Genomic DNA, 24060 nt, shown 5'->3' with positions numbered 1-24060 from the left:
GCCGCCACCCTCATCGCACTCAACACCGGCCGAGTCCCGGGATGCTGCAGAGCCACCCCACGACACACCCACGGACCCTTCAGCTGCAACACCTGCAAATTCACCTGCATCGGGACCTGCCCGACACCAGCACCCGCCAAGCCGAGCACCAGCAGCAACCACCTCAAGTGCATCCTGCTCAACACCCGCTCCGTCCACAGACACGCCATCGAACTCTGGAACCTCCTCGACACCACAGCCCCCGACGTCGCCTTCATCACGGAGACCTGGATGAACGCCTCCTCAGCGCCCGACATCGCCATCGCAATCCCTGAAGGTTACAAGATCACCCGGAAGGACCGCAACACCAACCAGGTGGGAGGAGGCATCACCATCATCCACAAGAACACCATCCGCATCACGACCAGCACCGACAACACCCCACCCTCCGCCGAACACCTGCACTTCCAGATCCACACCGACCCGAAGACCACCCTCAGAGGCACCCTGATCTACCGACCTCCGGGACCACGCACACAATTCAGCGAGGACATCGCCGACTTCGTCAGCCCGCACGCCCTCCCCTCCGCTGACTACATCCTCCTGGGGGACTTCAATTTCCACCTGGAGAACAACAACGACTGCAACACCAGCACCCTGCTCGACAACCTCGCCAACCTTGGACTCAAGCAGCTGGTGTCCACCCCCACCCACCTCGCCGGACACACACTCGACGCCATCTTCTCATCCAGCAGAGACATCACCTTCAGCCACGCCACAGAACTCCACTGGACAGACCACAGATGCATCCACTTCACCTTCAGAAGAACGACGACCCACCACCAACAGCAACAGGTTGCCCGAAGAAGCTGGAACAAGATCACAGCCGACCAGCTCGCCGCCTCCCTGAGCCAGCACCCTCCGGCCAGCTCAGCGAACCCCAGCCAGGCCGCCGACAACCTCACGAAGTGGATTAGCAACTGCGCAGACGAACTCGCCCCACTGAGGACCCCGCCCAGCAGACCCGGCAGTAAGAGAGCTCCATGGTTCACCGACGAACTCAAGAGCTCCAAGAAGGACTGCCGAGCCCTCGAGAAAGCCTGGAGAAGGGAACCCACGCCGGACAACAGGACCACCCTCAAGCTCGCCACCCGGAAACACCACCAACTGATCCGCATCGCCAAGAAAACAGCTTTCAAAAACCGACTAGACAACAACGCACACAACTGCAAGGAACTCTTCAACATCGTGAAAGAGCTCTCCAACCCCAACGCCGGAAACAACGACATCACCCCTTCGCAAGACCTCTGCAACTCCCTCGCTTCCTACTTCCACAACAAGATCGCGGACATACACGACAGCTTCAGCACTCAACCGACGCACGCCACGACCGCAGGACCTCCACCCACCACCACCCTCCGCGCCTGGACCCCGGTCAACACCGAAGACACCGTCCACACGATGAACTCCGTCCACTCCGGATCTCCTACCGACCCCTGCCCTCACCACGTCTTCAACAAAGCCGACGTTGTCATCGCACCCCACCTGCGGGACATCATCAACACCTCATTCGACACCGCCACCTTCCCCGAGAGCTGGAAGCACGCCGAACTCAGCACTCTACTGAAGAAACCTACAGCAGATCCCACCGAACTCAAGAATTACCGCCCCATCTCGCTCCTCCCGTTTCCAGCCAAAGTCATCGAGAAGACCGTCAACAAACAGCTGGCCGCCTTCCTCGAGACGAATGGATCCCTCGACCCATCACAGTCCGGTTTCCGTGCCAACCACAGCACCGAGACCGCCCTCATCGCCGCCACCGACGACATCCGAGCCCTGATGGACAACGGGGAAACAGCGGCCCTCATCCTCCTAGACCTCTCCGCGGCTTTCGACACGGTCTGCCACCGCACCCTAGTGCAGCGCCTCAGCAACGTCGGAATCCAGGAGAAGGCGCTGGAATGGATCGTCTCCTTTCTCGACGGAAGAACACAAAGAATCCGCCTACCACCGTACAAGTCAGAGGCCACCAAAGTCATCTGCGGTGTCCCACAAGGATCCTCACTGAGCCCGACTCTCTTCAACGTCTACATGAGCCCCCTCGCGGCCATCGCACGCCAACACAACCTCAACATAATCTCCTACGCCGACGACACCCAGCTGATCCTCTCCCTGACCAACGAACCCGCCACCGCCAGAGCCAACCTGCACGAGGGGATGAGAGAGGTAGCCGAGTGGATGACGACGAGCCGCCTGAAACTGAACTCAGATAAGACGGAGGTCCTCATCCTGGGCTCCTCGCCCTCCGCCTGGGACGACTCCTGGTGGCCCCCCGCCCTGGGCACCGCACCCAAACCGACGGACCACGCACGCAACCTGGGTTTCATCTTGGACTCCTCCCTCTCCATGACCAAGCAAGTCAACGCCGTCTCCTCGTCATGCTTCAACATCCTGCGCATGCTGCGGAAGATCTTCTGGTGGATCCCCACAGAGACCAGGAAGACCGTCACCCAGGCCCTCATCACCAGCCGACTGGACTACGGCAACGCACTCTATGCCGGAACCACCGCCAAGATCCAGAAGAGGCTCCAGCGCATCCAGAACGCCTCAGCCAGACTCATCCTCGACATCCCACGACACAGCCACATCTCCGGACACCTAAGAGACCTGCACTGGCTCCCGGTCAACAAGAGAATCACCTTCCGCCTCCTTACCCACGCACACAGAGCTCTCCACGACCAAGGCCCAAGCTACCTCAACAACCGAATCAACTTCTACGCTCCCAAACGCCACCTCCGATCCGCCAGCCACGCCCTCGCCGCCGTCCCACGCATCCGCAGAGCCACCACAGGAGGAAGGTCCTTCTCCTACCTGGCCGCCAAGACCTGGAACTCCCTCCCGGCAGACCTGCGCCTGACCCAAGACCACCTCTCCTTCAGGAAGAAGCTCAAGACCTGGCTGTTCGAGCAGTAGCGGCACCCCCCCCCATAGCGCCTCGAGACCCTACGGGTAGGTAGCGCGCTCTATAAATGTCTTTGATTGATTGATTGATTGATTAGTCGAGCCACAGCTACTGTCATAAATATAAAATCTCTCTGGGGTACAGCTAGATTAACCTGGGAGTCAAATCCTAATAACATCAAAGTTGGGCAAAAGTGAAGAAAGTTTAATTGTATTCTCTATATAGTTCATCTCTAGCTCCTCATGATAAAAGTAAGTCAGGGTACCAAGGGGTAGAGAAAGGAGGGAGGAGATATTGGCAAAAGTGGTCTTCCTGTTTTTCAAAGTCTTCAAATGTAAGTATCCTCAAATTCATGCACCATGTAAGAGAGTTAGCATACATTGCCTATCATACAGCTCTAGAAGAGGGATTATTGGTCAGCTACAAAATCTCCCTAGATACATTAAAAACAGCACCTAGGGAGTGCAAGTATTTATAACATCTAATTTCCAAACATTTAGACCAGGAGTAAATACAGGTCATACTTTAGATTTCATAAAGTTTGTCACCAAATTATGGTTGCCCATAAAAGAGCATCAACCAAGATTTTCAGCCCATTAGAATTACGATCCAACAAAACTGCATCATCACCAATAATAAGAGCATGGATATATCTTGCACCCACTCGAGGAACGGCCTTCCCTAAACTGTTCTGATGTGAACTAAGATTGTTGATAAACAAAGATGAATAAAATTGACACCATTACCCAACCCTGCCTAACCGTTGCTCCAGCCTAAAAATAAAATCTGCCATTTGCCATTTGTCCCAAATCTCACCTTAGCAGAGAGATTTGAGTTTTGCTGGACAAAAACATGGATGAAGGGCTTCATCCAAGCTTAGGTGCAGTGACAGTTTGAATCTTGGATTAAAAGCACTGGATAGATCCATAAATGCTAGGTACAATGGGCCACCTTTGACAATAGAGTGCTTACTAACTATTAGGTGTACTTTGAAGCATTGCTCCATTGTACTTAACCCCTCACAAAAACCCATATTGTGTTTCCCATATGAAATTGTTAGTGGTGGCCCAATCATGATCCTTTTCCGAATGGCCCTTCCTATTATTTTTACTTAGAATTTAATAGAGATACCGGCTATAATAGCAGGGATCCAGCTGATTTCCCATTTTAAAAATGGGGACTTATTTCAGAGATTCAACAGGCATGGCTTAAAATGCTAGTAATGAGTGGTGCCCATAAATCTCAGTTGTATTTAAATATAGCAGCACGTATACCACCTGGACATGTTGCCTTTCTGGAAGGACTTTGAAAAATAGCTAGCTCAACTTCTGCCAGTTCAAAATGAAAATTGGGTCCGTTAAGGGAAGAGTGCCGTTCCAGGGTACATCCAAAATCTTATGTAGTCTGGATTGCGCACAATAGCTACATGAGAGGACATAAACCCACTGAATTGCAGAAACACATGATCCCAGTGTATCCATGTAACTACTGCATGTAATTTATTAGGTTTATTTAACATAGTTTTTAATTTTTCTAAGTATTGGGGTTCAGAATAATGTATGTTTATTTTTTTTGTTAATGTGACCTAACTAATTAATTATATTCACCTACATTTTATGATTGAATTGATTGTTTTTGTTTAAATCTGTTTTTATTGATTTCCAAGTTTACATAATCATGAAAAGCAATGAATTTAGAACGATTTCAGTGTCCGTACTGCGGCTGTGGATCAGGAACAAATTTAACTCTGAGGCTCCACTCATTGCTTTATGATTGAATTGATTTGGAATACTACCCTCCCCCAAATCTAAGTACTTTCCTCAATGTTTATGAGACTTGATTTACAATATTTAACCCCTTTCTTCTTAGTAAATGCATCCACTTTCGTGAAACTTTTCAGAGCTGGTTTTAGAATACTATATCCCTCCTCCCTCATATTCACTTTCACCAATGTTGGTGGACTGGAGTTAATATAGTAATTATGACTGTCCCCCCGAACAAATGTACACACTTCTCCAATGCTTGTGGGGCTTGATTATATGCACCGTCTCCAGTGTATGTTTCAATTGACGATTGAATAAATGTTGAACATTTTTGTTTGGGATTCATGTGTATGTTAAAATATATTAATTAACAATTAAATATTTACTGTTTTTATTATTTTTTAAATAAGGAAGTTATTTTATTAAAATAATTTACATCTTTTAATAAAAAAAAGTCAATAATTGAATGGAACTATTTAAACTACGTTTTATATAATTTATTTTATATTTAAACATTTTTAAATGAAATATTTCTACTAATGGTTGATGTTCTGGAAATTAGAAGTATTGTAATTTCTCTTATAGTTGAAAAGAGAAGGATATCTAATCAGTTAATATATATTTGACACAGTTACATATTTTTTATACATTTGCCCCCACATGCATCAAATTAGCCAATAGCGAATCCTTAATGGTGATTTTTAAGGAATCGCATTTAAAGATTCGCTGTTGGCTATGCATGTAGGAATCGCAAATAAATTAGTGATTCCTACAAATTCCTTAATTGCAACTCACAAATTGCGAGTCGCAATTAAGGAATTGCTTCCTATTCATTCCTATGGGCCTAGAGGCCCATAGGAATGAATGGGAATTGCATGCATACCCAATAGGTGCTAGCAAATTGCGCTTGCTGGGATGCCCAGATGACACCCTGTAGCACAGATGAAATTGCTAAGTGAACCATTGTTGTGCATACACATGCCCCAGGAGCATGTGTGTGTGCAACCGTGAATTATGAAAAATGCACGAGCGCATTTTTCAAAGTTTTCGCTAATTACCAACAAGTTTAATTTGGCGGTAATTAGAGTCTCCTAATAGCGAAATGCATTGCATTTGAAGCATCGCAATTGAGATTCCTTAAAAGAAATCGTAATTTAAGTAATCGCAAATTTGCGATTGCTTAAATTGCAATTTTATATATATATTTTAACCAGATACCCCAATGAGGCAATCACTCAGGGGGTAAGTAAATTCACCAGCAGATGATTTATTTTCTTATCAGTTACACGTTTCGCCTGACACAGCAGGCTTGCTCACACAGCAGAAAGAGGCAGCATAAAGGTCAGAAATGAGCAAAAAGAGTCAAAATAAAGGTCAGGAGGGAGCAGAAAGAGGCAAAATAATGGGCAGAAAGAGGCAAAATAGAGGTCAGAAACGAGCAGCAAGTGGCAAAATAAAGGTCAGAAACAAGAAGCAAAAGGCAGAATAAAGGTCAGGAGCGGGCAGAAAGAGGCAAAATAACAGGCAGAACAAGCGGAAAGAGGTGAAATAAAGGGGAGGTGAGAAGAGGCAGAACATCAAACAGAAAATGAGTGGAGGAGGCACAAAACCAAAGGCAGCAAAGGGTGTTGGACTGCAGACAAGCTGGACAGGAGGACCGTCACAGGGAGACCTGGCACAAGGACCTGCTTCCATGTGCGCCCTACATTTTTTACAATGCACCCACTGACAGACCCACTTAGAAACTCATGCACCCACTGATAGACACACTTAGACACATGCAGGCCCACAGAGATACTCACGCACACACTCATTTTTTAAATGCACCCACTGACAGACCCACTCAGAAACTCATGCACCCACTGATAGACACACTTAGACACATGCAGGCCCACAGAGATACTCACGCAGCCACTCACAGATCCACTCACACTCTCAAAGACCCACTTAAACACTGATCCACCCACTCATAGACCAACTCAGACACTCATTTTGCCATTCACAGACCCACTTGAAGACTCACTCCCCCACTCACAGACCCACTCAGAGACTTACACAACCACTGAGAGACCAACTCAGACACTCACACACCCATTAACTCACCCATTCAGAGACTCATCCATCCGCTCACAGACCTCAGACACTCATGCACCTACTCACATACCAAGTCAGACATTCATGCACCCACTCACAGACCACTGAGACACTCATGGATCGAGTCACATACCCACTCAGACACTCATGCACTCACTCCCAGACCCACTCCGAGACTCATGCATTCACTCACAGACCCACTCAGAGACTCCTGTACTCACTAACAGACCCACTCATGCACCCACTAACAGATCCACTCAGACACTCATGCACTCACTCACACACTCACTGTCAAAGGTTAGTGGATACATTTTAGATTTTTTTAAAATAAACTTTCAGATTCTGAAAAAAACAAATGTTACAGGGGTGCCATAGTTAGGAAACAACATTGAAAAAAACCTTAAAAACTCACTAAAAAAATGAAGGTTACAGTGACATTATAGCTAAGAAATAGAATTTAAAAAAACCTTAGACATTCACTGAAAAAAAGGTTACAGGGACATTACGGTTAGGTTCAGATTTCACTCGTAAAAACCAGTGAAATTCGCAGTTATATTTAGATGAGCTAACTAGAAATTATGCCCCCATAATGCACTGCTTATGACCTCACATATTACATTACTCTTGACATGGTCATTGAAATCAAAGCACCCTAAAGGCTTCCACCATTGGTGCTGGTGCCATAAACGGATTGTGGGACCCATAATATTGTTAGCCACCAGGTCCAATAAATCCAAGGCACACCTCATGCTGATAAACTATTTTTGCCACGATATCAAGGACTAACCGTTTCGGCTTTATGACCCTCCTCAAGTAAGGTGCCTAGTTTTCATAGAAAATATATAGAACTATGTTAAAATAAGCTCAGCAATGACATCGACTAAATTGAAAATAATGTTCCAGTGTGTGCATCATTACATTTGTGAATCATCTATATGCATTTGGCATATATTCTTTTTCTCTGCAAAAGTATAGAGGAATGAAATAACATATGTCATCTTATTCCGTGAGGACAGACCTCTTTGTCTCACAATGCACCACTGCAATTCATCTCGCTGGTGTACAATCACTTGCATCATGATATTCGTATATTTGTGCTGGTATTTCTTAATAATCAAGTCGTATTACCACAGCATAGCACAGCGATACATCTCACTGTTGGAAGACTATTCACAATGTAATGTATGCAAGTATCTGGTATTTCTTAAAAATATTGAAAACTAAATGCAACTTAAAATAGAAAACTAAATCGCAGAGCATAATCCAGCATCTGTTGGTAATGGTTTCACGGTTTAATGGAGCCCGTGCTGGCATACATATATATACATTTCAAATTCGCATAAGGACATGCAGACATAACCTATTAGTGATCATTTTGGTGTTCAATGGTGCAAGTGATCAGCTTGCTTTTTCTGGTTAAACTGAACTAATATTCATAGGAGCTGCCTCCCCTCACCTCTCATAACATTGCTTTGGCATTTGTACAAGTGTTGATTTACTTATCCAGAGTACGGTGAGTTGGTCACTTGGTGTGAGTGCCGCATTGAGGGTACTAAAGGGTGCGTGAGACATCGCTGTCTACCGGGTATGGTGCAGCACGTTAACTGATTATTATTCACTGTGCATCTTTGAGGCATGCCTCTGAAGAGCCATAGAAGTGGCTCCCACTCACAGTGTTTTGTTTGATTCTGTTTGATTGCAATTGTGGACTTTACGGTCTGTGCCGCAAAGGAAACCATCTGTGACACCAGAAACAGTATAAATGAGGTCAGCAAGACTCATAGAGGCATGAACGTTATTTGATAAGAGCAGAGATAAAGGACTGAGTTTGGAACGCAATGTAACAACTACGACAAGCAAAACACCATTTAGATACCAATTGACACTGCTGGCAAAGCTATGAAAATGAGAGATTAGCAAGTGGTGGGAAGTCTCCTCACTTCAGAACTACATTGAGGTTAACAGAGTGCCCCGAGGTATGCGTCTCACAATGATACCGAGATATGAGAACCTGTATCTAGAATTACTCAAAGGATAGGCACAATATATGGCAAAAGTATGTTAAGGAATGCTAGAAATTCTAACTAAGTGTGCCAAGAAGGACTTTGAAACCACCAGGCTGGATCTGATAAAGTTGAGGGAAGAAATCAATCTGCACAAAGAAGATAATGTTGTAAAGGATTACCTAATAACATTGGGATACAAACTAAAATCATAGGAGGAGGATATTAGGAACAAAACGATTAATGATATTATGGATTTTGATTCACTAAATGATGTGGATACTAACAGAGAGCATACACCTGAATGAGGAAGGTGCTAGTAATTCTCAATATTCCCTGGAAAGTGAACACAGATGTCGGACTTCACATGAATTTGGGGAAGAGGAAGATCTAGCAATTCATAACATTGTAATAGAGATGGGTTTGAAAGTGGATATGTTCTCTTTGAGTGGTATGAAACCCAAAAGCCATGCAAATCCAAATATCCCCATTGATGCCATTGATTCCATTGATTCATTTCAGATCACAATGGCATTTGAACTAAGTAAGTCTAAGAGGTCAAAAACACTGAGGGAAGCACAATCAAAATGTCAGCAATAGGTCCTTGAGACCCTGGCAAATGGTCTTCTTGTAAATAAAGGGACCCCCTCAAAGATAATTAAGGTCTAGGAGTACGAGGGGAAGGTAGACAATATAACACAGCAATAACTCCTCTCTGACCTATATTTCTTTTTCTTCAGATTAAATCTGTGCATGGGTTATCCATTACTAATGTTGCATAGTCATTTTACATTTAAATCGATTAATACATAAACTTTTTGTTTTTATATAAAAATGTTCATTTTATTTTGAATATTCATTCTCAAAATTTAAAGTTTTCTTACAATTGTTCATCAGATAAATTCATTTACTGATGGCAGACATTTCATTTCCTAAATTAATGAACATACAATTTTTTAGACAGAAGAACATTTTTTTAATAGCTATTATCTAAAATACATAACAATCCTACTCAGCCAAGATTCAAACAATACTCATAAACACACTCGTAACTCAGTTATGCTTTCATTCATACATAACACTTATACTATGTGGGTGTCAGGAGTATCAGAATAGTGAAGATATCTCCAATAGTTGATGATGGTGACACAACTCTTAATGGGTTTGGGCGCACGTGGTCTACGCGCGTTTCGGTGGGATAGTATGGAATAAAACCACCTTCATCAGGACCTCGCCCACTTAGGGTTTTTTATGAAAGTATACCAGCCTAATGGACATCTAGCCTTGCAACTCGTTTAGCATTGACGTTTGCCATTGCCGCTCTAGACAGAACGTGCCATATTGCTGCAGATGAAATTTCGATTAGGAACACTCTGTTTGACCTTTTGAACAGTATTCCTACCCAGTACCAGTCCGTTGTCACCATATCCTAAGTGGGCGAGTATTATTTGAATCTTGGCTGAGTAGGATTGTTATGTATTTTAGATAATAGTTATAAAAATTGTTTTTCTTCTGTCTAAAAAATTGTATGTTCATTAATTTAGGAAAGGAAATGTCTGCCATCAGTAAATGAATTTATCCACTAAGAGGATACTTACCTAATGATGACCTTAGACATGAATTCCCTATACACATGCATTGACCATCAGCAGGTCATAGACACATGTGTTTCCTTCCTGAGGAGCAGATCCAACAAGCTGTTTGACCACACATTGATGATGGGCAAAATGATAAGCTTTCGCTTAAAGCTAAATATATTGTTTTTGATAATATCTACTAACGCCAAGTCTCCGGCACCTGCTTTGCCCCCAGATTTGCGAACCTGTTCCTGGGCTGGTGGGAGAAGAAGGTGGTCTGGACAGAGGAACATGAGATATATACCTCTCACATAATAACATTGATAGGATATGTCGATGATCTGTTCATAATTTGGGATGATGAGGAGACACTCGCTACTAAGTTTGTAGACAAACTGCAACTGAACAACTTGAATTTAAGTTTCTGCCACAAAATCAATAGGGAGACCATAGAATACCCAGATATCTGCCCCACAACAGATTTGACAACAAAACTGTACAGGAAGGAAACTGCTGATAACAGCATCCTACACACCAACCTTTCCCACCCAACAAGTCGACAATTGAGCATCCCATTTGGCTAGCTCCTCTGCACCAGGAGAAATTGTTCCGGTGATGAATGTAACACTATAATTGAGTGGCTTAACGCTGCCTTGTAAATAGTGTGAAGCACATATTGCCACAGGAACGTCACTAAAAGTGACATTCCTGTGGTGATAGGGGCTTGTAAATATGCCCCAAAGTCCCCTTGCCTCCTGAGAGTCCTTTGGGGCCAGAAAGTCCTCCTATGACCTCTAGTAAGTCCCACACAGCGGGATTGCTGACAGATGATCAGCGGCCACACCTCCTTTTCCCACCACTCTGCAAATGTGCCTTCTGGTGCACTACTAGTTGGGGGATGAAGCCCTATTGAATGTTGTGGGCCCTTGTGGGCCTACACGCCCTCATGTTACCTCCAGTAAATCCCAAATGGTTGCTGAGAGGTCATCAGAGGCCAAGCCCCCTTTCTCCACCAGTCTGCAAATGCACGTCCTTTTGCACTACAGTTTGGGGGTTGATGTCTCCTTGGCTGCTGAGGGTTTGTGGGGGCTAATAAACCCTCATGTTACCTCCAGTAAATCCCACACAGCAGGATTGCTGAAATGTCTTCAGAGGCCACGCTTTCTTGCCACCACTCTGTAAATGCATCTCTTGGTGTACTACTGTTTGTAGGATGAAATACTCTAGGAAGCTGAGGGTCATTAGGGACCAATAATCCCTCCTGTTACCGCTAGAAAGTGTGTCACAGCGGGATTGGCGAGTGCTGGTTGGATGTCCCACCTCCTTTCTCCACTACTCTACAAAAACAACTTCTAGTTTAAAAAGCATAGAGATACACTGAAAAAAACAAAGTTTACAGGGACATTATGGATAAGAAATACATTTTAAAAACCCTTAGAAATTCACTGAAAAAAACAAAGGTTAGAGGGAAATTATAGTTAGACTGACATTTTACTTGTACGAAACCAGAAATTCAGCATATAGTTAGCTGACCTAACTATAACTTAGGACTCCACCAATGCACTGCTTATGACTTCCCATATTACATTTCTCATGAGGTAGTCAGTGACATCACTCATGACATCACTGATGAAATCTCAAATTACATCACTGATAACATCAAGGAATAACAAGTTATTGTTGCACTAGATATAAACATGTGATTGTGGGTGAAAAAATGTAGTAAAGGTTAGACAATATAGTAATGTATCACTGTTATGAATTATTGGTTAGTATGTAACTTTTATCTTTTTGTCTACTTAAATAAGCAGCAAACAAGAACCTTGTTAAAACAAGCAGGATTGTTCAGCTGTACAGCAATTACTATATCTTGAAGCACAGTGTTTTCAGGTTGGAAGGATGTAATTATGACTGAACAGTTGTGCAGCTCATCAGCATGAGCTAAATCTGCACAAGCTAAGCTTTGTGAACTTTAATTTATACATATGATGCTTCGCAGAAACATTTTTGCTGCATAGCCTGCTGATATATAGCAGGAATTAAAATCCAGTGCCTTGAGACCCTCACGGGTGAGTACTGCACTCTATAAATCCCTGATTGATTAGTAGGCAAAAAAAGGGAAAGACATTGGCGCGGGCTGATGAGTGCATATTTTTTATGTTATGCAGTTGTATGTTTTATTTGTTACATAGTTGTACATATAGTTTGTTAATATCATTGTAGTTTTGTATTGTTGTTCAACTGTTTTGTTGTATTAAAAAAGTTCATGCTTACTTTTGATTTCTTTCCTAAATGCTTATGACAAATTTCAGTTTTATTATAGTATTGCAATATTCACCAAAACTGGTAGTTCCATCATCAGTGACTGTCAATATATTGCTGCATGTATATGTATCTCCATGTTATTATGTACATATTTTCTTTCACAGACACTTGGTAATGGAGAACCTCATTATTTTGTTATGCAGCTATGGTGACTTGTCATGCAACAGTGAGGTGTCATTGTCCATGCTGAAGTACAGGGATCTCTGAAAGAATTCATACTTGACAGACCTCCTGAGGCGGAAGCCGGGAGTGTGAACTGCCGCTCATTTTTTTAAATTGTGAATTTCTGTATGTTTTAAAACCCACTTTCCCTCTCCCCCTCCTTCACGACTTCAGGGCATTTACTTGCCTGTGGAGACGCCGCGCAGCCGATATTAACGCTGCCGCGGTCTAAACACCTAAGGTAATCTTGCCGCCATTGCCTGCTCGATCGTGGAGGCCACGCCCCCCTTGAGGCCACGCCCACCCCGAACCAGCATTTAAAGCGCTGACTACCAGCGCTTTAATTCATACTTGACAGACCTCCTGAGGCGGAAGCCGGGAGTGTGAACTGCCGCTCATTTTTTAAAATTGTGAATTTCGGTATGTTTTAAAACCCACTTTCCCTCTCCCCCTCCTTCACGACTTCAGGGCATTTACCTGCCTGTGGAGACGCCGCGCAGCCGATATTAACGCTGCCGCGGTCTAAACACCTAAGGTAATCTTGCCGCCATTGCCTGCTCGATCGCGGAGGCCACGCCCCCCTTGAGGCCACGCCCACCCCGAACCAGCATTTAAAGCGCTGACTACAGCGCTTTAATTCATACTTGACAGACCTCCTGAGGCGGAAGCCGGGAGTGTGAACTGCCGCTCATTTTTTAAAATAGTGAATTTCTGTATGTTTTAAAACCCACTTTCCCTCTCCCCCTCCTTCACGACTTCAGGGCATTTACCTGCCTGTGGAGACGCCGCGCAGCCGATATTAACGCTGCCGCGGTCTAAACACCTAAGGTAATCTTGCCGCCATTGCCTGCTCGATCGCGGAGGCCACGCCCCCTTGAGGCCACGCCCACCCCCTTGACGCCAGTCACAGCCTTATAAAAATGTGCTTTCCTAGGAAGCGCAGCGGACGAGCGCAGCGGGCGCGACGTTTGCGCGCCGAAGGCACGCCTAAGGCAAGCCCGTCTGCGCCCGTCCGCGCCAAGGTAGGGCCATGGGCCCCTTATGCTGCCGGTTTCGACCCTTTATATCAGGATCGGCTTCCGTCTGGGCCTCCCTACTCCAAAGAGGAGCTCATCCAAATAGCTAAGCAATTTGCCGACAAAGGAATACTGTCTCTATCACCCTCCTCTCTCCCCCGGGCTGATGTACTTTGTGATGATGTTCTGTATTGTGGGCTATTAAACGTCAGGTCTCTGCCCAAACACTGCACAGAGATCCAACTTCTGATTGACTCTCATGTACTTGACATCCTTTTCATGACAGAAACTTGGACGCGTCCAGACTGTTTGGTCGATCCGGGATTTGCCTGCCCCTCCGGGTTTAAATTTCTCCACCTCCCTAGGCCTACTGGTAGAGGCGGAGGTGTGGGAGTCATTTTCAGAGCCTCTTGCAGCATTAAAATCCTTACTCTTGACCCTATTCTGGGCACCGAGTTACTAGGACTCTCAATTCAGACCCACGCCGGAAATATAGTCACAGGGATTTTGTGCTATCGCCCACCAGGGGCATTCAGCCTTCAGCAGCAACAAGCACTAATCATTACCCTAACCAATATCGCCTTATCTCACCAGAAGCTGTTTATACTCGGTGACTTTAATCTATGGCAAAACGGTATCCTTGACTCAGCTCTCAAGAACCTACTCTCTACCTGTGACAGCTTTGGCCTCTCTCAGCTGACCTCCAAGGCCACCCACAAAGTGGGTCATCTGCTTGACCTGATCTTTGCGGCACCTGACTTGGTGGTAATGGGAGAAATTCTTCCAATGGATTGGACTGATCACTCATTGGTTAAATTCTTTCTTCACAAGACGACTGGCCCTTACAAGGCCCCGGCACCGACCAAGGAAATTAAATGCAGAGACTGGAGGGCTCTCTCACGCGCATATCCTTCGGGCGAAATGTTCCATTTGCAACAACTTTTTGATGTGAGCAAAAGCACAGTCGACAATTACAATTCCCTTGTCTCCAGTATTTCTAGGGTGGTCGACACCCATGCCCCCCTCAAAAATCGGGCCTGCAGGGGTAAAGACTCTGCCCCTTGGTTCAACGTCGACCTAAAACTGCTAAAACTTGAATGTAAACAAGCAGAGAGAAGGTGGAGACGTGATTATAATAAAACTTGCAAAGACACGTGGAAAACCAAGTTCCACGCGTACAAAACTCTCATAAAAAAATCTAAAGCTGATCACTACTCCTCCTTGATCTGTAACACTACCAACAATTCCAGGAGCATTTTTAGCATCCTAAACAGCGTCACTAACCCGGAGTCTTGTAAAAATGCGATCGTCCCATCCCAAGACCTCTGTGACAATCTGGCCATATTCTTCAAGGAGAAAATTGAACTTATCCTTAAAGATCTGGATACTCCTCTTACTGCTGGAAATCCCCTTTCCTTGAACACTGTTACTCTGGAGAATCAAGCACCTAACTTAGCTGTGTCTCCAGAAGAATTCCTTTGCAGGTTTCCACCGCTAACACTCGAACTCTTCACTAAGATAGCTAGAGGGATCGTGTCTCGGTCTCCACTGGACCCTGTACCCCCTAAAATCTCGAAAGAATTCGAAGCAGAACTTTTCCCCCCGCTCCATCTAATTTGTCAGCAATCCTTGCTGACCGGCACTGTCCCTGCCCACTGGAAACGAGCGCTAGTCTCCCCTTTGCTGAAGAAACCTTCCCTGGACCCTGACTGCTCAAAAAGTTACAGGCCCATCTCAGTGATGTCGTTCCCTGCCAAGATAGTGGAACGGGTGGTCAGTAACACCCTTTCCAACCACCTGGAACATCATCTACTATTGGATGGGGACCAATTCGGATTCCGGCCTGCCCATGGAACCGAAATTGCCCTTATTATCGCCATGAACGAACTTCAAAGGCGAGCAGACAGAAGTCAGGCATCATTTTTGATACTGCTCGATATGTCTGCTGCCTTCTTAGATCTTACTGAGACGCCTATGGGAGTGAGGGATACGGCACTGCATTGGTTCCACTCTTTTTTGCAGGACAGGCAACAAGCAGTATCTCTACCTCCTTTCCAATCTGCTTTCTCCCCGGTAACGCACAGAGTCCCACAGGGCTCTGCCATTAGCCCAATACTTTTTAATATTTACCTTAGGCCACTTATTCTTCTGATCAAAAGCTTCGGCATCAAAACCATTAATTACGCTGATGACACGCAGATGATCCTTTCCTTGGAAGGAGAGGACTCTATCGCCATAGAGATCCTACACAATTGCCTGCGGAAGACATCAAGGTGGCTGAAGAATAATTCACTTCAGTTCAATGCAGGGAAAACCGAGGTGCTTTTTAACAGTGGCTCGAGGATCCCCCTTCCGTTCCCTAGCAACTTCTGGCCCCTGGAAACAGCTTCTAATGCACAGCCTGCAGACTCTGTCCGCAACGTAGGGGTCATGCTTGACCACAAGCTCAGCATGGAGACCCATGTTCAGAAAACCTCTGCCTGCTGCTATGCCATTCTGCGCTCTTTAAGGAAAGTTCTGCCCCTCCTACCCACCCAGGCTCGCGCCCAAGTAGTGAGATGCACTATCCTGAGCAGGCTGGACTACTGCAATGCCCTCCTGCTCGGGGCCCCGGAGTATCTATTAGACAGGCTCCAAAGAGTCCAATCTGCGGCTGCAAAACTAGCCTTGGGGCTCCCGAGGAGATCCCATGGACCATCCGCCTTGGCACAATTGCATTGGCTCCCTCTTAGACAGAGAGTGCAATTTAAGGCCCTCTGTATTGTTTTTAGGGCCCTCCCCGGTTCCGGCCCAGCCCCTTTACAATCCAAGTTTGTGTGGTACGCCACTACCAGACAACTCCGCTCCTCGGATGCCAAACTGGTGGTCACCCCCAGATTCAAGATGGTCAGATCCGGAGGTAGATCTTTTGAGGTTACCGCCGCTAGACTCTGGAACACCCTCCCCACCGAGATCAGACATACCAATGAACTCCTACCTTTCAGAAAAAAGGTTAAAACTTGGCTCTTCCCGGGCTAGCCCAAGTCCCCTCTGTTCCACCCCCCTATCCTCCTCAGACTCTGTCAGCGCCAGGATGCCTGCTATGGCGACAGTTTGCGCTTTACAAATTCTTAAAATAATAAATAATAATAATAATATTGGCACAGAGAGCAGTGCATCTTCATACTCTGATACGCACTGCTGTCATCTTCTGTGCACACAGTACTACGTATAACTGTCACCATTGGGAGATGTCTGAAAGATAGGTGAGTATGTCCCCACAATCAAATGTAGACACCTGTTGTGCAAGACACAGGTTTAAACAGAGAAGATACTCCATTGTACACTGTACTATGGACATTCATCATTATGAATAGAGGTATGTACAGAGAGAATAGTCTCTACCCACAGTGTACTTTGCACATATGTTACTCTGGGAAGATGTCTCAGCTGACAGGGCAGTGTGCTTCCATACATTAGGCTCTATAGTTGTTTTGGAGGACAGACTTTTCAGCATAGAGGTACTTTTATCCCTACACCTTACTTGTATATCTGTCATCTTGGGGAGAGCTGTGAGCAAAGAGGTATGCCTCTTCACACCCTACTTTGCACACCTATCATCCAAGATACAGGTCATAGGAGAAAGACAATTCTCTACTCATACTACTACGCAGACTTATCATGCAAGAGAGATGTGTCAGCAAACAGGGCAGTTCCTCCCTGCAGCCTACTATGCATACCTGTCAGTATGGAAAGTGGTATGAACAAGGAGGTACATTTTTCTCAAACACACCTGCAGACACCTCTAACTCTGATAAGATGTGGTAGCGAACCGGTCACTCTCTTCCCAGACACCAGTGCATATCCCTAATATATATGGTTCTTTTCCTGGGAAGAGGTCTCAGTGGAGAGGCCAGTACTTGTCACACTTACTATGGGATAGTAAGGTCCTACATGTGAGGTGTGTACCTTTCCCACCCTACTATGCATACTGCTGAGCATGGGAAATGTTGTGAGTGAGGAGGCAGTGTGCCTTTATACCTTACTCTATACACTGGTTAGCTGCATGGAAGGTGTTAGTGGAGAGGCCAGACTCTCCCAGTACTCAACTTGGGACTTGTTAGACTGTGGAACGGCATCAGTGAGATTGCAGCATCTCTTCACATCCTACTGTGCACTGTTGTCATATTGTGAAAAGGTCTCGTCAGAGAGTCTACTTATTCCCTAAACCCAATTAATGGGCACTACAAGGCATGAGTATTACAATATAGGAAAGTGCTAATTCTTCGTATAAAAAAAGTTTACGATCTTGCAGGACTATCGCAGTATCATAAAAAAAGTAGTGGGGTATACAAAATGTCAATGCAAGGTGTTACTAGAAAGACTGCCTCTCCCTACACCCTACTATACACAAGTGTAGCCCTTGTTAAAGGTGTTACTGAAGATCTAGTCTCTTCTTGCACCCCACTATACACTCATGTCAAACTGGGAAAAGTTCTTATTGGAGAGGCCACTTTCTACCCACAGACTACTAGTGGGGAGAATAAGGCATAAATACTGTAATGAAGAAATGTGTAAATTCTTTCCCCCAAAGATTTTTCAATCTTGCGAGATTTTCTCAGGATCACATAAAAAACACGCAAGGGGTATAACAAATCTTTCTAAAGAGAAATGTTACAGTACAGAGGTTTGTGTCTTTGCACAGGCTAATACTGCCACCCTATGAGAAAGTGCTATTATGCATTAAATATAATATAGAATATATATAATAAGAGAAATACATGTGTGAGAGGAGGCTTTTGTGTGCTCCCACCAGACTCTAAGTTTTGTCAGTATTTAAAACAAAAAAGAAACTTATGATATGAAAAATTCACATAATGTTGCAATAGGGTGTCTCTTACCAGAGACGTTGTGTTTATATTGTGTAATTTTCAGTTACAAATAGAACTGGATGCAATTCTTGATGTTTTTAAAGAAGATCCTGTTCCCTCTGCAGTAAAGTGCACCCCAGCTCGCCTATAGACACCTGAAATATCAAACCGGTTATTCTTATGATATATAGAGCCCATGACGTGGTCACAAAGAAATACAGACACTCTATTCATCATTGCCCTTTCTACTTTTGACATTCTTTAGAATATAACAGGCAGTGTGAGCAAATAGAGACCATCAATTGTGAAAAGGTATACTTCATTTGGATTTCAAGTGCAACACCTTTAATTGTGCCTAGGACTTTCCCACCACTGCACTAGCATCAGGCCAGGATGCTTACAATCCAAAATGCTCTCAACCATTGGTAATAATGGATAACACTTCATAACTTTATGACCAAGCCAAGTTATGTCCAAGTTTGGAAATCCATGATTCTTGTCAGCAGTCAGCACCACAATTAATGGCATATTCTCTAGCCTAGTGGATGAAACTGTGTCCCAAACTCCAGAGGTGAACTATAGTGTAGTTTGTAGATCTCAGTTACAAGAGGAGTACTCAGTAGTATGAGTAAGCTTCAGGATCAATACGAGGAGAGAAAAAATGGTAGAGTGGGAATATTATAAATATAATTTGTAGATTTTTGACAGTTATAAAAGTAAGCTAGGCAGTGACCAACTGCTGTTTGTATTGTGCACAGCTACTTGATTAACAGTATGAGATGTTCTATTGACTCATTTTAACATTTTGATACGATCCTGCGAAAGTCTAGCGACTGGTGCATGGAAATTTACTGAGTGACCCTACCATGTGGTCTTTGCTCGATCTTGTAGGAGTCTTGTGAGCTTGATTGTACAGGGAGAAAAAAGAGTGTGTATTACTACAGAACAAGTGCTATTAACTAATGAAAATATACGTAAAGCAACACAACTAAACCAGAGGTTGTGAATGTTAAAAATGAAGATAAAATAAAAACTTTAGAAAGACCATTAAAGGGGATTATTGTACATGTAATCATCTTTTATTCACTACTCTGTTATGGATTTGCATAAATATTAATTGAAAAAAGAACCATATACAATAGACGACAATGACATTTAGAACTTTGTGATCTCTGTTGTGGCCAGCAAGCTTCTCGCGAGAGTTAAGACACCTCAAAAAAAGATTGCTTGTGGCATGTCTTGGTATCAGAGTTACAATAACTAACCAAAAAAAACAATTTCTATTGAATATTTATCTGTTTAATACTCACACATATTTTGCATAGATTTTGCAAACTGTGAACCATATCCTGTTTTGTTTTACAAACATTTGTTTACTAAAATAATGTCTTAACATACTATATATCATAAAGTCATTCTACCATATATGTACTCACAAAATTAATGAATTAACTTTAAAGAAAAAACTAGAAATCCACTGAAAATACTAAAGGTTAAAGTAATGTTATAGTTCGGTGTGATAAAAGCATCTCTTTTTAAAAAAAAACCATTAGAAATATGCTGAAAAAACAAAGGTTAAAGTAAGGTTATACTTAGATGAATTTATCGGAGACACTGCTAACTTTTTGAGCTAAAAAACAGACATTCAGATGTTATAGTTAGCATCCCTAACTATAACTTGCACCCCCGCCATGCACTACTTATGATCTCACAGATGACAACACTCATGACATGGTCAGTGACAACAGAGGTACAGAAAGAAGCAAGAGGTACAGAAACAGGCAGGAAAGGAGCAGAAAGAGGGAATAGGGGAACAGATGAAGGCAATAGAGGTACAGAAAGAGAAAAGAGGGGTGCAGAAAGAGGCAAGAGATCTTCAGAAAAAAGAAACAGAGGTGCTGAAAGAGGCAATTAATTGAGGTGCAGAAAGGTGCAAATGATCTGCAGACAAAAGCAACAGAGGTGCTGAAAGAGGCAAGTGTGGTGCAGAAAGAAGCAAGAGAGGTGCAGAAAGAGGCAAGTGAGGTGCATAAAGAAGCAAGAGAGGTACAGAAAGAGGCAATAAAAGTGCGGAAAGAAGCAACAGAGGTGCAGAAAGAGGCAACGGGGTGCAGAAAGAGGCAAGAAAAGTACAGAAAGAGGCAAGAGAGGTATAGAAAGAGGCAAGAGAGGTACAGAAACAGGCAGGAAAGGTGCAGAAAGAGGGAACGGGGTATGGAGAGAGGCAAGAGAGGTGCAAAGAGAGAAAAGAGGGGTGCTGAAAGAAGCAAGAGATCTGCAGAAAGAGCAAGAGAAGTGCACAAAGAGGCAAGAGAGGTACAGAAAGAGGCAAGAGATCTGCAGAAAAAAGCAACAGAGGTGCTGAAAGAGGCAATTAATTGAGGTGCAGAAAGGGGCAAATGATCTGCAGAAAAAAGCAACAGAGGTGCTGAAAGAGGCAATTAATTGAGGTGCAGAAAGGGGCAAATGATCTGCAGAAAAAAGCAACAGAGGTGCTGAAAGAGGCAAGTGTGGTGCAGAAAGAAGCAAGCGAGGTGCAGAAAGAGGCAAGTGAGGTGCATAAAGAAGCAAGAGAGGTACAGAAAGAGGCAATAGAAGTGCAGAAAAAGGCAACAGAGGTGCAGAAAGAGGCAACATGGTGCAGAAAGAGGCAAGAAAAGTACAGAAAGAGGCAACAGAGGTATAGTAAGAGGCAAGAGAGGTACAGAAACAGGCAGGAAAGGTGCAGAAAGAGGGAACGGGGTACGGAGAGAGGCAAGAGAGGTGCAAAGAGAGAAAAGAGGGGTGCAGAAAGAAGCAAGATATCTGCAGAAAGAGCAAGAGAAGTGCAGAAAGAGGCAAAAGAGGTACAGAAAGGGGCAAGAGAGGTGCAGAAAGAGGAAACATGGGTGCAGAAAGAGGGAACAGGTGCAGAGAGAGGCAAAAGAGGTGCAAAGAGAGAAAAGAGGGGTGCAGAAAGAGGCAAGAGATCTGCAGAAAGAGCAAGAGAAGTACAGAAAGAGGCAAGAGAGGTACAGAAAGGGGCAAGAGAGGTGCAGAAAGAGGAGACATGGGTGTAGAAAGAGGCACGAGAGGTGCAGAAAGAGAAAAGAGGGGTGCAGAAAGAGGCAAGAGGTCTGCAGAAAAAAAGCAAGTGAGGTGCTGAAAGAGGCAAGTCAACTGCAGAAAGAGTCAATAGATGTGCACAAAGAAGCATTAGAGGTGCAGAAAGAACCAAGAGAAGTGCAGAAAGAACCAAGAGAGGTGTAGAAGGAGGCACGAGGAGTGCTGAAAGAAGGAAGAGAAGTATAGAAAGAAGCATCAGAGGTGCAGAAAGACGCATGAAGGGTGCAGAAAGAGGCAAGAGAAGTGCAGAAAGAAGCAACAGAGGTACAAAAAGAGGCAAGAGTGGTGCAGAAAGAGGGAAGAGATATGTAGAGACAAGAGAGTTGCATAAAGAGGGAAGATGGGTGCAGAAAGAAGCAAGAGGAGTACAGAAACAGGCAAGAGAAGTGCAGAAAGAGGCAAGAGAATTCATGATAGAAGCAACAGAGGTGTAGAAAGAAGCAAGAAAAGTGCAGAAAGAGGCAAGTGAGATGCAGAAACAGGCAAGAAAGGTACAGAAAGAGGGAAGAAGAGTGCGGAAAGAGACAACAGGGGTGCAGAAAGAAGCAAGACAGATGCAGAAAGAAGCTTGGAAATACCAGAATGAAGCAATAGGAGTGCAGAAAGAGGCAAAAGAAGTGCAGAAAGAGGCCTGAGAGTTGCAGAAACAGGCAAATGTGGCACATAAAAAGACAACAGGGGTGCAGAAAGAAGGAAGACAGGTGCAGAAAGAAGCTTGGAAAGTGCAGAATGAAGCAACAGGGGTGCAGAAAGAGGCAAAAGAAATGCAGAAAGAAGAATGTGAGGTACAGAAAGAGGCAAGAGAGGTACAGAAAGAGGCAAGAGCGGTACAGAAATAGGCAAGGTAAGTACAGAAAGAGGCAAGAGAATTGCTGAGAGAAGCAACAGAGGTGTAGAAAGAAGCAAGAAAAGTGCAGAAAGAGGCAAGTGAAATGCAGGAACAGGCAAGAAAGGTACAGAAAGAGGGAAGACGAGTGCAGAAAGAGACAACAGGGGTGCAGAATGAAGCAAGCCAATTGCAGAAAGAAGCATGGAAAGTGCAGAATGAAGCAACAGGGGTGCAGAAAGAGGCAGGAGAAGTGCAAAAAGAAGCAACAGAGGCACAGAAGGAGGCAAGAGAACTGCAGAAAGAGGCAGGAGAGTTGCAGAAACAGGCAAAATAGGTACACAATGAGGGAACAGAGGTACAGACAGAGGCAAGAGAGGTGCAGAAACAGGTAAAAGGGGTGCAGAAAGAGGCAAGAGGGGTGCCGAAATTTGCCAGCAAGGTGCAGAATGAAGCAAGAGCAGTGCAAAAGAACCAACAGAGGTGCAAAAAGAGGCAAGTGAGGTACAGAAGGAGGCAAGAGACCTGCATAAAGAGGCAAGAGAGTTGCAGAAACAGGCAAAGTTGTCCAGAAATAGCGAACAGGTGGGGAGACTGAGGCAAGAGAGGTGCAGAAAGATGGAAGAGGGGTGCAGAAAAAGGCAAGAGGGATGTAGAAATTTGTAACCGAGGTACAGGAAGAAGCCAGAGCAGTGCAGAAAGAACCAAAAGAGATGCTGATAGAGGTAAGAGGGGAACAGAAAGAGGAAAGTGAAGTGCAGAATGAAGAAAAAGAGGTAGAAAAAGAGAGGCAAGAGGGGTGCAGAAAGGGGCAAGAGAGGTGCACAAAGAGGCAAGAGGGGTACAGAAAGAGGTAGGAGGGGTACAGAAAGAAGAAGAGAACTGAAGAAAGAAGCAACAGAGGTGATGAAAGAGGCATGAAGGGTACAGAAAGAGACAAGACAGGTAAATAAAGAAGGAACAGAGGTACAGAAAGAGGCAAGAGTGGTGCAGTAAGAGGGAAGAGAGATGTAGAAAGATGCAAGAGAGCTGCACAAAGAGGAAAGAGGGGTGCAGAAACAGGCACAAGGGGCGCTGAAAGAAGCAAGTGAGGTACAGAAAGATGCAAGAGAGGTGTAGAAGGAGACAAGAGAGTTACAGAAAGAGGCGAGTGAAGTGCAGAAGGAGGCAAGAGAACTGCAGAAAGAAGCAATAGAGGTGCAGAAAGATGAAAGTGAGGTAGAGAAAGAAGCAAACTAAGTGCAGAAAGAAGCAACATAAGTGCAGAAAGAGGGAAGAGGGGTGGAGAGAGAGGCAAGAGGGGTGTAGCTAGAAGCAAGATAGGTGCAGAAAGAAACAAAAGAAGTGCAGAAAGAGGGAACAGAGGTGCAGAAAGAGGCAAAAAGGGTGCAGAAAGAT

General features: G+C 44.5%; 1 long non-coding RNA gene across 1 annotated transcript in view; it reads left to right on the top strand.

Moving 5' to 3' along the window:
* Positions 1 to 24060, top strand: part of LOC146862503 (uncharacterized) — a 139708-nt gene that overhangs the window by 68416 nt on the left and 47232 nt on the right. The gene's annotated exons all lie outside the window — the stretch shown is intronic.

The sequence above is a fragment of the Triturus cristatus genome, chromosome 2_2, assembly GCF_964204655.1.
Source record: "Triturus cristatus chromosome 2_2, aTriCri1.1, whole genome shotgun sequence".
Taxonomy (NCBI): domain Eukaryota; kingdom Metazoa; phylum Chordata; class Amphibia; order Caudata; family Salamandridae; genus Triturus; species Triturus cristatus.
Note: the sequence above shows the minus strand (reverse complement) of the source record. Positions and strands in the feature narration are given on the sequence as shown.